This window comes from Varroa jacobsoni, unplaced genomic scaffold (assembly GCF_002532875.2).
Source record: "Varroa jacobsoni isolate VJ856 unplaced genomic scaffold, vjacob_1.0 scaffold_1255, whole genome shotgun sequence".
NCBI classification, from domain to species: Eukaryota; Metazoa; Arthropoda; class Arachnida; order Mesostigmata; family Varroidae; genus Varroa; species Varroa jacobsoni.
This window is the reverse complement of record NW_019214157.1, coordinates 199,569-215,117: the sequence shown is the minus strand read 5'-3', so window position 1 is coordinate 215,117 and position 15,549 is coordinate 199,569. Positions and strand designations below refer to the sequence as shown.

The 15,549-nt window shown below is 45.4% G+C and overlaps 1 long non-coding RNA gene across 1 annotated transcript; it reads right to left on the bottom strand.

Annotated features, from left to right (window-relative positions):
* Positions 1 to 1,142: 1,142 nt before the first annotated feature.
* On the bottom strand, positions 1,143 to 10,450 carry LOC111268086 (uncharacterized). Its single transcript, XR_002684998.2, has 3 exons — positions 10,105 to 10,450; positions 2,123 to 2,199; positions 1,143 to 2,035 (listed from the first exon to the last, which is right to left on the bottom strand). It is a non-coding gene; the product is annotated as an uncharacterized LOC111268086 (long non-coding RNA).
* Positions 10,451 to 15,549: the final 5,099 nt, after the last annotated feature.

The following is a 15,549-nucleotide window of genomic DNA, read 5'->3' as shown; positions in this document are numbered from 1 at the left end:
ACAGGACGGTATGGAAGGGAGCAGTTTCATATGCAGGGTAACGTGCAGTATAACATATATGCATGCGTGCAATGTCCTTATTTATGATGACTGTTGAGTAACGAATAACTATTGCGTAAATAGCTTGCTTAAAGGCTTTTCAAACGACACAGAACTTGGCTAGTTATCGAGCATGAGACCATGGAGAGTGGTAGCTTACATTCATTTCAGTTTGCGATTTCTCGCACAAACGAGGCTCACCCATTCCTGAAAATGTAGGTGATAGAAAATCGCGACCACTCGTGTCAGGCAAAATTGTGCCTGACCCGCTGATTTCTGCGTCGCTAACTTGTGCAGAGTGTAGTTAGACACCGCCGTGTAGGTTCTTGTGTGCAAGGCAGATTTCGTTGTCGGTGGTAATTCCTCGGAGGGTCACCTACGCTGGGGGAGGCGCCGATCGCTTAATTGCCTCCTCTTTGCTAAAATCATATAAAATGGCGGTGGATGTGAAGCTACGTACACCAAGTCTTTGTTTCGTACGAGACAGCGGGACTTCGGTTCTTTGTGTCGTAAACACCTGACGCTGCTACATATATGACGCAAAATGTATATCTTGTATTTGACCAAGGCATCGGCATAGGCGACGACGTTTGGAAGTTAATCCCGTAAGTTAAGTATGCAAGTTAAAGTTAGATATTAACGATTTGTAACGCTCTTCTACGAATCATTTTCGTGTACTTCTACTATTTATATTCGTATATTAATCATAGTATGGTTTGGGTTTGGGCACCCAACAAATTGTTATGGAAAAAAGTAGCCATATCCAGGTTCAGATTGATTAGGAGGTAAGACAATAGGAAGAAAACATTGTCACTGCAAAATGCACTATTTACTCAGAAAAAGTAATACGACTAAACTATTAGACCTCGATTTAGCTAATTGTCCCCTTATTGTTAAGTTAAGCCTTCATATTGTATCTCAAAAGTATCACTCGTTCCCTTGAAACATTTATGCTGTTAGTAAGAATAAGAAAATTATCCTCACCATATTTAGCCAATTAGGACCATGGATAGTTAGCTTACTTAGTATAGCAATTACCATTCTTATAGCGTACGTATGGCTATGACGGAACTGTATAATAAACAAATATTTTACACAGAATATACTGACATAGCGTTCTTTATTGTTCGATCGATGATGTAGTTGAGGCTGTATCTAATATTTGCCTTAGCAAATTTCGATCATTTCTCCAGCCGCTCCCCAACGTCATATCGTGTACACTGACCGTTCAACAGCTCGATTTCAGGTTCACCCGCAATCACTGAAAAAATAACACTATAATATACGATATAATAATTGGCTAGATGCGATATTTCCGCGTTGTATTATATACACATTGTAATCTGTAGAAGCATCGTTTAAAACAGTGTTTAAGATTAGCTAGGCGGCGAAAAGATAAGCTTTTTCAATTATCTTCTTTCTTAGAAGTGTTTGATACCCGTTTCCAGCTGTCAAGCGTCAACGTGCCGACCGTAAATCCATGATCATCTTAACGTTTTCGTTGCTATTGTGTTCACGTATTGTGTTTCACCGTCGGTTAGTCTATGCCGTCGCCCTGTCAGGTGTCTCTCCCTCTGTCGTATTGTATCTACGACGAATCTCGATAGTTGGTCAGTTTTGCCATCAACAAGCGATGGTCAAAACGAATGTAGCTACGAATGGGCAGTTGGCTTTCTCCCGTTGCGTATTCCTCACCGTCTACCCTTACGTGGGTGGTCCACGCTTTGAACGTAGGCTTCTGGTATCGCGCAAACCGCTGGCCAGTGACAAGCCAGAATGCAACTCCGTTGTGAGGTCAACCGATGGTCATTAATTTTCGGGGTATCACGAACCGATATCAGGAAATCACGTCTACGAAAGCCGTCGCACCTACATTTTCTATCGAAGTAAACACTGTCTTAGCAGGATATGGTTGTGTCAATGAAACGCTAGACCGAGGGAGGGCTGTCTTTCGCAAGTCCGTCCTGCCCAGGAAGATTAGTGCGAGCTAAACCACCTGTCATAACATAATATAGATTATTGCCGTTATTCAATCCATGGCAGATCCAGAGTGCCCATCATTTATGGATGGTGGCATACTTACCTGACAAGCAAGTTGAAGACGTAGAAATCGACCTTTAATAACCACTTTACGGTACCCCTATTGTGCTGGCTGCATCCCTACCGTGGAAAAGGAAAACATTTATTTAGGCTCACTGTACGCTAATAACATTATACGATCTACTTTCGATCGTACAATGTTATTCACGTGCCGATTAACAATTTTTGGGATAAAGCAAAGCCTCTTGACAGTTTGAAGACCTTCATTTTATATCTTATATATATATATATATATATACTGGTAGAAGTAGCAAGCGAATGAAGTAAGAATTAAGAAGGAAGTAAAGACTCTCAAACTGTGAGGTGATTTTACAAATTGTAAACATACTTTTACTTCAGTCTATCTATACTTAGTCCTGATACTCATGACTCGATGTGTTGGTGCATTTAGATGCCTAAATTAAACAAAACTAGTACTAAGATACAATCTTATATGCAAAAAGCCTAAAGACACCTAAGCATTGTCTGTAAATGTTGGCATCTCAATTGCAACGAGATATGCATCTGTTGGCCGTGTCGTCCAACATATTATATAAAAGAAACGCTTAAGGGCCCTCGAGCACCCGATAGAAGGATTTTAGGTGCACAAGATTCTCTTGCACTCTCGGTCTGAAAATGACCACCTCATGGGGAAATGCACATCTTGGTTCTTGAAGGGTCAAAAGGCAAGATGTTCCCCGGAATTCAAGGGTCGTCACAGACACCGACTTGACCGCTATCACCCAAGGCAATTCGAACCCAACAGCGATTTGAACGGAATAGGCACAAGAAGAAGAACGGTTCGGCGGACAAGCGGTCGGTGCAAGCATTGGGAGTCATCAAGAAGGACATCCTCTTTCTCATCTGCGCCCTCGTCCCCTCTGTGTCCGACATGAAAGCCGTGCGTATGTCTCTGCGTGTGTCTGTTTGTGCGTAAGTCGTATGTAAACCCAATGGGTCGGGAGCGAGGAAGAGGATTGCCCTGGACTAAGTGTGACAAGGGCCATCGGGGTATGGCGTAACAATCCCCGCACTTGCTTAGCCCCGCTGCTTTCTTCACTTCGCTCCCAACACGTGAAGCAATACTTGCCCTGACTCTGGTAAAGAACAGCCTCGAATAGCCCTCGAAGAAGTGGGACAAGCTGACAGGCGCCCTTGCTGGGCAAGCACGCAGACACTGTGGCCACTAAGCAGCAGCAGAAGCAGCCATGGCCACCATTGCCCAACATTATTATAACGGAATAGTGTCTACAGCAGGGCAACGAAAGGAACGTCCAGCAACCGCTCGCAAACCAAACGCTTGCCTTTTTCGCCGGTGGATTCTGTCCCAGGAAACGGGACCGAGAGAAGCGTTCATAGTTGACGTAGTGCAAGGGGAGAAATCATGAGACCAGAGATGCAGCGTGTCGCTGGCATACCCACCCTCTTGCCGGTACCCCAGTCTTCCATAGACACACGACCACTATCAAAACGAAGCATTGCAGACTTTGCCCATAGAAGCGGAGAGATACTGGGTGGCACACTGTTGGTTGATGCCCTGTACATTCGGCTTCCCCCCTTCATGCGGTTACGCCGCGCCTCGGCACGAGAACAACACAACGGCGACGTCAGACCAAGACGGCAAGACTGCCGGAGCAATCCAAGTGCGCAGTGAATATTCCCTTAACGCGAAAACGTACTAACACTAGTTCTGGCTATCCCTGGTACTTCTCTAACGGTTACAACCGCTGGCACCAAAACTTCTTCTATGGCTGCTACCGGATTGGGCTTGGAATGTTCGCGCAAGGAATGGGAATTCGAAGCACAGAACTAGCTCGTCGAGCGATTCTGGGTGGGTTCGCGTCCCGGAAACCCAATGACGAAAACCACGCGCTATGTAAGTTATAACCATGTGGCTATTTTGGTTGAACGACGGGGTTCCGGAGGCATACTACCACTTGCCCTTAGTACCTGGAACTAGTAGCCGTATTACGCTCAACGCGCGTTATGTATCCGGGACGTTTGTGCAAAGACGTCGAGGGGATAAAAACAGCACATCATATATCCCTAAAATTGGCCTAAACAAAGTTTTGTTCTTTGTACATAGGCTGGTGTTTGACCTTTTGATGCGCAGCCTTATACCCAACAGGTGTCGAATGCTTCCATTATATTTTTTACGATTACGCTTAGTGTGAAATAATTATAGTACACTTAATTACATACACGGAGTGTAAATGTTATTTAGGTTCAAAAGACATATTTCATAGCTATTTATCGTCAAATGCTAAGCTAAGGGCAACCAACCAACATTATCAAATACAGATTTGGCGTCTGGGTTTTCAACCCCATCATTGTAAATTTACAGTCGGAAATGGGATATCCCCCTTATAGCTCGAAGGGTATCCGATGTCCCTTCTAGCTAATAATGGCTCTCGAATTGCAGTGTTTTTTCTTAATATCAGTAATAATTTTCCGTCGAGCCGATAACAAATGTTTAGCCTCTGATAACACGTATCGCGGTTAAGCTTTATGAACGGCACTTGATGGAAGCCCTGAACCATTGACAGCATCAAAAACCTATTAACGCCTGCATAAATTATTTTTTGCAGAAAATAAAAAATGTCTTCACGATGTCTTGTCAACTTCGCCCCTCTCTTCGGACGAACCTCAGATCACTCGAGGTTTTGTCTCTGCAGACCCACATATTATCCTTCCACTTCGGGTCGAATCGCCGCAGTCGCGCCACTTGTCGTCTTCACTGCCACAAAGGCAACTAGCTGAAGCGAAGAACAAGCGACGTATGATGCAAAATACGGAGTCGGCGGGAATAACAACAACAACAACAACAATAAACAACAAACAACAACAATGGAAGGCGACGCAAACGACTAAAGAAGAGGCAAGCGAAAAGAGGCTGTTTTCTTCAGACGACAATGCCCACAGACTCACTCACCTAAAACTGAATCGAATTGAATTGAAGAATGAACATGCCAATGGCAATAGCTGCTTCTGCTTGAACGGAACGTTGATGGCAATGGACGTCGACGACAATGGCAATGCTGTTGAATAAATGGATAATGTTGGCCACCGTTACCGCTGCTACTACTGCTGTTGTTGTTGTTACTCCCGCAGCAGTACATGAGGGCCGCGACGCACGCGAGGTTCGGGGTATGGCCGCCGCGCAGCCAGACCGAAGTAGGCTTGTCATCTAATCGCAGAGTGCTACAGCCACCATGAGATGGCGGTAATATCGCGTCTCTGCTAATAGCATGCCTTTCGCTGCGACAAAATAGGAAGTAGCTGGGGTTTAGTTTGGAGCCGCCGGCCTGGACTGGGTGCATACTGCGCTGATCCAAAACAATGGAAAAACATCCACTGCCCGCTACCGATTCTGCTTTTGCCTCTGCTGTTGTTAAACGAAGCTTCTGTAGGGGCCAAAAAGAATGACGGACGCTGTTGCTATGACGTCCGATTCTGGCCATCTGCAAGCGCGACCACATATCGGCCAGGATACAGGAGCAAGACAACGCGTCTTGTTGCGCGAATAGTGGAGAAATGCGTTCAGTTCTAGCTGTCGCTGTTTTTGCTTTTCCTCATCGCTTATTAGCCCTTACTATATAGAGTTTTTACATGTTCAATTTCTCACTGGTTGTCTTTAGCCGCGGCTCAGAAAGCGTCGTCCGTTGTCCGGACAGCTACACGGTGGCTATGTGGGGTTGGGTCGATGGTTATGCGTTGCGTGCAGCCGTGTCAAGACTGTGTGACTTCGACAGCGGTCCCTGATTCCTGTCGTCTTCCCCGTTACTGAAAAGGGAGAATAGAGATAAAATGATGAGCGAGGCTTTGAAAGGCCCTTAGCGGGCGCTGCTGTAGTAGGCGAATCGACGCTTCTCGAGCCACAGGCACATAGTGTGGCTAGGGCATTGACTACTGCCAGACACGAACAGACGGACATCTACTGCGGTCGTAATAATCGCAGACAGGACAATTGAACATCATCTCTAGATACATCTCTGGACCACCGCATCCATCGGCAGCGATTGCTGCTGTTTCTGCCGCAAAAGCTGCGTGAATGCAACGATGACAAGAAGCGCTGAAGGTTCTGTGCTGGGGCAGACGGATGGCATTCGGTCGTCATGATCGTAGCATAGCTACTTATGAGCCCTTACGGGTGGTGCACTCCGAGCGAGTGCAAAGCGTTTGTTACGAGCAGAACTGCAGCAAGCATTAAAACAACAACGGCCCCAGCTTTGCCTCTTCCTGAAGGCAAAATCAGCATGCCGACTTGCGCGATAGTAAACCTAGCCGAGGAACAAATGCGATCTTCGCGTTCAATAGCAGCATTTCTACTGGCAAGAGGCAAGAAAAATCAAACACGTAAGGACATATGTAGAGCGAGCGAAAAAAAAAAGGGGGCTGAGATTCGCTGGCGCAAGCATTTTTGTTTGGTCGACTACCTGTTAGTCTGTCTGACTGACCAGATCAAAAGAACAATAAATGATACCAGAACAAACAGCAGCGGAAAACGTGGTAGTAATACTATTTGCTATAGCCATTGCTGAAGTTAAGACGACAACGACGGCGACGAGGAAGTGATGACTATATAGCAGTTTCACGAGATACAAGCAAAGGATGGGAGTCAGTGCAAGAGACGAACGACGAGCAATGGATGTTTAATTTAGTTACCAGTTAGCCAGTCTGCCTACCAATTTCGTCCATTACGTTACCACGTTCTGCCGTTGTATCTTGTCTGCTAATAATGCTTGCTTTCGGTTTGGTTCTTTTTCTTTTCTGTTCTATACATTCTCTATCTCTAAATTTCCATCAGTGGCTCTTCTTTGATGGCAGGACATCGTTCGTTTGCGTCACTCGTTCGTCCATTTAATTTGCACACCCTCTGTCTAATTCTGTCGAACAGATGATTTGTAGAAGAAGCAAAGGAAAAAAATTGGCTTTCCTCGAACAATAGTTGAATAGAATTTACGTACCCGTGTTATGGCGTTAGCTAGCAGCAGGGATATCTATAGCGACTGCAGGGCTTTTACGTCAGTTCTAAAGCTTTAGTGTGCGTGTCAGGGTGGCATAGAGAGATGCCATGCAATTGCCCATTCGACTAGTTCTATGCCAGATAAAAACGCGCGTCCAATTCTTTGTATCCTAGAACAAGATAAAGAATAAGAAATTCTCACAATTCTCCCCTTTGGATAGAGTGGGGAAAAGGTACGTATAAAAGTGAAGTCATGTGTGAAGTAATAGGGAGGAGCCAATAAATACATACTAGTCAATTTGACCGCCATACACTATTTGTGTGATCTAAACATTGGAGCATTTAATGAAATGTAGGAGAGATTTTCTGGGCCATATCATAAACACATTACTACATGTTGATCTGCAATTATTATAGTAACGTATGCTTGTGCTAACTTAGCTTCATATGTTCGTCTATGGACTTCACTTATTGTCCTTCAATATTTGAGTTACTCGCTACAAGAAAAGAAGTTGCTGCATAATAGCATACATACATTGAATGAGAGCTTTTTTTTAGCTGACCCGGTTGCGTCCCACCACCCGGCTGCATCGGTTCGAATTATGCGCGCATCGGCGATCAGTTTCTGTGCTCATCTTTATTATAACAACTACTTCAATTTTCAGCTTTATCGCTGGCTGCCTCGTCTGGTCTAGTCATGACCGATCGCTCGCACAGGGCCGCAATGTATACTCGCCAACTAGTATAGTCAAATGGCTGGGAAAAATCTGTGACGGATCTTTGTAGCAGCGGCAAGCGGTGTCTCATTGCTGTTGTTGTCCAATCATTCCGGCACTCGGTCCAGCCTCTTCCCGCTTTCCACATCTTCACCACCGAAGACGCCACCGCCCTGGCCAGACCGGTTGTTGCCATTATTATCGGCCCGCCTGCCCGGTTCGTTTTCAAATTTTGTGTTTCACCTGTTCTTCGTGGCAGTCCAGGCCGGCGTTAGACAGAAGTCGGTAGTACAAAAAGGAGGTAGCAAATTGACCACCGATTCGTCATTTGCAATTGTTTCCCATCGCATAATCCAAGCCACAAAGGTGACGGCTCTTGCCAGTTCCCTCTTCGTTCACTCTCTCACTATATATTTTTCGTGTGCATCGTGGCTCCGTTGTTTATCGTTCTGTGTGTGTTTTTCACGGATGTAATGGCTGCTCGCACCTAGCGACAGACGGCCCGCCACGATCAGTCAAGCGCCAACGGTGTTGTTGCTGCGGGTTGGCGATATTTTTTCACGACGATGACAAGCATTCGGCCGCCTTGCAACTACGATGTGGTCGACTATTGGCTCGACTTAATTTGGTCAAACTTGGCTAGACTTGGGTCGGCTAGCCAAAATACAAAACCCAGAAATAGAGAGAGGGCACATTGCTCAAATATTATTATCCGATCACAGCTTCAGCGGTAGCCGCGGCCACAACGAGAGAACCGGCAGAGTTCCATGGAACCAACAGTGATGGCTGTGGGACGTTCGGCGACTACCAATGGCTGGTTGAGTTTTGTGGGGCGAGGGGTAGGGTTACAGCTGCTGATGTTCTCGGTGCCGTCGTCGATGTCCCTGGTGGTGCAGCTGCAGCGGTTGGAACCGTCATAGGTCGGCTCTCCTGTCGCCGTTTTCATCTCGTTGCTATTTTTTCTCAATGGTTCGCGATGCACCGAGGTAATTGTCCCATGCGCCCCAGCAGCGACTGCCCTTCAGCCTCTGGTGACTGAAGTTTCTTAGTGTGCACTCGCCCGAAACGTCCTTATCATCATCCTCACCAAAGGAAGCAGCATTGCTGCCGCTGTCGAGGCCAAGCGCAGCCGCAGAACGCCATGTGACGCTGCTAATTCGGTTGTTCACGCTGCTACAACGAAGTCCATAAGTGGCCGGTAGATTTGAACCTTCGTCTGACTAAGCCGTCCACCCATCTACATGCATGCTATCCGCCAAATTTCTGTCTAATCTCGTGAACGCCGCGAGCTAACAACCAATGCTACTACCCCCACGATAAAGTCCTGCGACTCAGCCAGCAACTGAGACTCCGTGAGACATCAGATCAGGCACGACCTGTGGGGCTACGGTTCAGATTGTTGCGCCGCGCCGGGGAGCGTCATATCAAGCTAGACTAAATACATCTAAGCAAGCAAGCAAGCCTGTCCAGGCTGAGACGGATATGAAGTTAAGCTAAACATAGAAACGTCGATATGACGGGACTAAGTTAAGTCAATGGCTAGGTATTTATCGACTTTGTCTGTGTATCAACGATATAGGCTTTCGAGGTCGTCATTAGGATCTGTCATGATCATCACCCCGAAATAGGACCATGGTTGATCATGGGAGATTAGTTGGCTGAATAGCCAACGCATGCCGATGCTCTAAGCCATAGGTTTTTGATTTGCTATTTCCGACCAAGTAATTCTACGCCAAGAGATATTAAAAGCCAAAATATTGAAAGGCGTGTTCGCGTGTATGAGCCCACCTCGTGTGAGCGTCGAACTACCCTGAGCGACGGATGCACTGACTGGCTGGAGCAAGGAGGCTGGCTTAAGATCTGACATTGTATTTCCCATCCGGTTACGACATGTAGGCTTCTTGCCATTTTACCGTCATTTCGACGCGTCCATATTTCTGCTATCTATCTTATGTCACGGGATTTTTATTTGATACTTGGTTTTATGACTTGATTTTGTTGGACTTAGACGCACTTGTAGCTACGACTATAATATGGCAAAAGCAAGACCGTCATGTTTTTTTCAGATAAGACCGAAATCTGGGGATGGCCCGTCAAGAAACTGGTCAGTCAGTATACGAAAGAAATGAATCTGCAGCAAATACAAGCCAAAGACTGAATGCATGAACGCATGTACACACACACACACACACACACACACACACAAGACTTAGGGGAACAGAAGTAGCAGGTTTATAGTATCAAGCACGCAGCTTAGGTACCTTGTAAGTTATAGAAAATGGGTAGTGAAATGTCGGTACTTACTTCATAGTTTTCGTCCTCTCTAGCTTCCGCATATACAGATTGGCAATATTGCTGTTGAATCCGTAGGTTTTGATGGTGAACCACAGACGTCGCCGATGAAGGTGAAGGCGACGGCCAGCGACGTCAAAATGTCGGGGCACTATCGAATTTGGCGAAGCATGGCTGCCCGCCTCACTTACATATATTCAGTGAGAGGAGTCTCGTATGAAGAGCTCTCTCGCGGACTCGCCCGGCGAGCTAATCGCGAAGTAATGCCCACTGCACCAAGGGGACAAAATCATAGGACGGATGCTGGTAACTTCCTTCGATTTTAGCTATGATAATGATAACAGCAACAACGGCGCCACTTCATATAGCCAATAGTCGACCACTGACGCGATCAAGTCACGGCTGGATAATGCAGCCATGGCTTGCGTACGTTTTATTCACTGCCACATGCCTAGTACATGCGTGCACGCCAGGTTAAACATACACACGACCGGCCTATCTACCCCGTGCATGTACGTACGGGCATAGACAGGTGTATGTTATAGCGAATTCTTGGTGGTCATCGATAGTACAGAACAACTACAACTAAAGTAGAACCTCAAGAAAAACAAGTCCTAGGTTTACCGATTAATATATCTACAGGATAACGAACCGAAAGGACTCAAAACATCTCAGTATCGCCCAAGTGCGCCGTCTATTGCACTCCCTAGGTAAGCGAGCCAGAATGGATAAATCGAATGAGGCAAAGGCGCCCTGACAAGCAATCCTCACAACTCAGCCGACCCCCGAGTGGTGTGGGCGGCTTGCTCGTGCATCCATTGCAGTCACTGGTTCTTTCACACAAACCGCTTTCATAATCACAGCCAAAATTATGCCGGTAAAGCTGGTCGCTGATACAGCTGGCCTGCCGTGTCGTCAACAGCACACTATTGGTCCTCCTTTTTTCGCTTTTCGAATGTGGCCAGGTACGGCAAATGTAATAAATACGCAGTGAACATTATTGAGGACCAGCGGACTTCAAGGCAGATGATTTAATGGAACGACCCATCTTGCTGGACGCAATGCAGGACAAAACTACCGAAGAGTGGGACAATAGCGCGAAAAGGAGCAAGCATATTTTCAACGAACACGACATGAAACGTAACAGGATTCAAACGCCCCAGATTTCCGATGCGTTGACAGGCTAAACAATAGAATGCTTTGGCATGATTCTTCTCGTTATTGGTCTTATGCACTTACCTGTGGCTCGATGACATCAGCAACAGCGGCACGAGGCAGCTAATTTGATATTCCTCGTTAGCGCAAGCGCCGCTATGGCTAGGTCTACCAAACAACGCTCCAGCGACGCCACATGAGGAAAGCTTTCGGTTGGGCGATCGGCCGCAAATTTTTGATGGAGTTGGGTCGAATGATATCCGTCGAAATGAAAAAGCGTCGCATAGAATGCGTGAGTACATACAGGGGTCGTACGAACTATGACAGAAGACGCTTTGAGGCGGTGGAGGACGTACATAATTAGCGATGGTTATGGTCGGCCTGTGTGTACCTAGTCATTATTTTTAGTAGTCGTTACATTTTCTTGCCAACGTTGGCAATAATCATAAGTGATGCGTAACTGATTTGCTGTTGCAGCCAGGTATCAATTGAATGAAGCAGCGGCGAATTCAGAGCTACCTCAGTGGAATATGTTATCGTGGGCAGTATGTTTCATCTATCACTCTATTGTGTGCTCAATATAGCAATTACTAATACGATACGAATATAATTCTAACTAAACGTATTTTGTGATAATTGAGATTCTTCTGTTCAAGATAAGATAAGATCTCTATAAGCCAACTTAATTTTTCACATATGGCCTATAGAAGCTTGGTGCACGCTTCTTCTCGACATGTCCAGTGAATATCTGATCCATCCACATAACCAGAAACGGTCGGCCTCAAGTACCATTCACGGCCTAATGATTTTCTAAACCTTCGTTAGCTATAATAAGATTCTGTACATCGTTAGCAGTAACAAATTCCTGCAATTACCTTTCTGCCCTTTGTTTTTCATGCGATCAACGTCTTTCTGAAGACGACGTCGATAAACGTATTCGGCAGCGTCACCCGGAGCTTCTGTCTGATTTGTGGCCCCCGCCGTCGACTCTAGGGTGGCGAACCGCCCCACTTCACACTACCCTCAGATGTCGTGGTCAGATATTAGCTCCGCATGATATTGCGCTTAAGACGCGCCACCGTTCAATTTGGCCGGGCCAACGTAATTCGGTTGTTTCTACCACTACTGCCCCCTGCATTGCTTCTTACCCGTCTGTTGAATGTGCGCCTCCAGCGAAGCGCCTCCTTCAACAACGTTGAACGTCGAAACGGGCGCTGTCTAAACTAGCCAATGGGAGCCGGGCGTCGTTATCGCCTTGTGGACACGGCTACGGCGCTGCTGGTTCGCCGTTTCAGTTGTCGGCGACGCTAGCCAATGGGAACGCGTCGGACCATCGACGCGGTCACGGTAAATGGTGAATGGACGTGGCCCAGCAACCAGCAGAAACAAACAGAACAGACAAACAGAAGATCAAGGCAGAAGCAGTTCCTCCGGCGCAACGTTGTACGGGCTCGCGGAGCGGCCGCTTTTGACTCTTCGGCTCTATTCTGCGCTGTATTACTTGCCGTTACAGTGACCGCTACCGATCAAGTTGGTGCTGCCATTGGTTCGTGGTTCTATGATCAACGCAGCGTCACTTGTTTTCGTCGCTTTCAAACACCCCTCCTGCCTGCCAATCTTCAGTAGCGGCAGAAGCAGCATTTAGTTGTCATGGGGCAATACCACTGGCATTATATGGAATTATATTGCCTATCACCCCACGGTTGCTTCATCTTATTTTTCTCTTTACACACACACACATATATATATTTTTGATAATTACCTTCCGCCAATCTTTCGCTAATGCGCGCTGGTTGAAAAAGAAACTAGATAGATTCGTCCTGTTCCGCCTTCCACGGCTTTCCTTCTTCAATCATTTGGCTATTATGGGCTACAACAAAACGCAGTGATAAGGATCCTGGTAACGGTGGTCAAGCCAAGAAATGCTCGGGGCTCACGGTTCACTGCTACGGCGATAATAACGAACGATGCTCCCTTCTGGAGTGATGCAGCGGTGTATTCCAGTGGTAACAACAGAAAAAAACGTCGCGAAGCTCCTACAGGAGTAGACATTAACGTTGCGCACGAATACTAACTGTTGACGCTGGCTATAGGTGCAAGTACGACTGGCTGTGGCGTTGTCAGCCACCATCGGTTCTATTGGCGTCGGGAACCTGTTGGGCTGACGTTTCATTAGAGAAATTGTCAGTTCATGAATAGAAAATATGAATGTGGTTTTTAACATTGCCACAAACGGAGCTGATTTGGTTGCTAGTTATAATAGAACAATACTCTGACTTTGGCTTCTAAACCTTATTCGTTATTTTTGCTTAGCAATAAAAAAATCCGTTATATTCCAAGAAAAAATCAATGGATAATAACAACAACTTTGACAAAGCGGGAGGTTTCCTGACAAAAGAAATAACAATAACATTAACAATGGCCACCATATATATCGTAAACTTTTTGCATGTTTTACGTTCAGTACTTAAAACGATAGGGGTTTGCTTCGAACAGCAAGCTTCTACCAGCATGAAACGAAGTGTGTTTAGGGGCGGTTTCGAACCTAGACGTTACGATCGACCGTCCCGTGTATCTAAGTTTGGCAGACCGACAAGTTACCCACTACGCTATGTCGGACAGACCTGGGCTATCTGGACTATCCGAACGCGTAACTTAATTTGCAACATAGAAGGGAGTAAGTTGGTTTACACTGATCTTTTTGCGTTCGCCGGCGGTAGCCTCTATGTTCAGTAACCCATAGCGGTTTGGCCGATTCAACCTGGCAATTGCCGTCCATGGCGGCCGCAGCTATACAATTGAAATAGGCAAAATAACTTTGCCATTGCCACTACAGGTAACTTTAGCAATTGTTCTGACCCCCGCCTTTTCAACCCATGGAAATCATTATGTGGAATATCATTTCTTTATTTCTACAACTTACAATTTCGCTGGAAACAATTAATGTCTTTTGCTACAGCACTCAGATTAGATATATAAATTTATATGTCTGCGTGCTCTCTGCAGGCTTGAATAAGGTGGCCGTGGATGTAGGAATCCTTGTTCATAGGTAGTGTATATTTGCCTATACGCATCAGGAAATATAAGTATCTATCTATTGAAAGGAGATGCTTTTGTTGATACACAGAACACAAGCTTGCTGTGAACACTAATAAAATGTAGTGAATACTAAATTCAACCTTATTTTAGCCTTATTGATAAGTGACGATAAAAGCTGAAGGTGAATCTAGCTACGGTAATACGGAAAAGCACGGCCTTTACGTAACTGGGCTGGTTTTTTTGTTATTTAAAAAACGATGTGTCATGCTCAAGACGTATGTATTTGACCTTAGGCAGTACACGCGCATATACATATATGTGTGTATACTTTTTAAGGCAGGCATCACATCAGGCGATCGTGATCACGTTTCACTTGTTTAAACTTAATTTTACTACAATGACTCGTCATGAGAGAAGTAACTTTGTTTGGGTGTTGTAATTTGGGAAGTTCTGGACCTTCTGAAGTTGAAAATTAGATGGCCGTACCCATTTCAGACTATCCGTCTATTTATTATTCTTTTATAATCGCGTTACCCACAACGTGGGCATATGCAGAACAATTCTATTTAAAGCTTTCGGAAGCGTAAAAAACTTTAGTTCAAAGAGGCACCTGCGCAGGGTTGTTTATATAGGAACGATAATATTGTGCATTGTCGAGCTGCTGCTGCTGCTGCTGTTGGAAAAAATGTTTGAGAACATTGGAAAGTAAGGCAAACTAGATCACTACGAGTCTAATGAGGAAAACAGATTGCGCGATCGTTTTCGCTTGCCGCACAGGGGGGTACTCTATTGTAAAGGGCAAATAAATGTCAAGTATTACATCAATATACGTAACGTCAATAAATGAAAAAGAAAAACATCGTAATATATTTCAATTTGATTTTTTCGATTAGCCTGTTTGTATTTTACATGCAGGCATCTGTAACGTATGGCACAGAAGTTTGCACATTCGTGCTTCATTTTTAATCCTTTTCGTTTTGTGGAAAGCTAGACAGATGTGCTATTCGTACGGTGAGAAATAACAATATCCGTATTTTGATGGAACATTGTTGTTTGTATCGTCAATGAAGCAACGCAAAGTGCCATACCACTCTCATCTTTCCATTTCATCTGTGTTTGTGTATGTCATATTGCCAGGTTGTGAAATTTGCCGGGTCAGTTCAACATTCACTGACCTCGCTTACGTCCTGTTTTCACCCCATGTGGCAAGGTTCGAGTCATCGTCTCTAACGTTGGTTGTGGATTACCACATCACCCAAATCA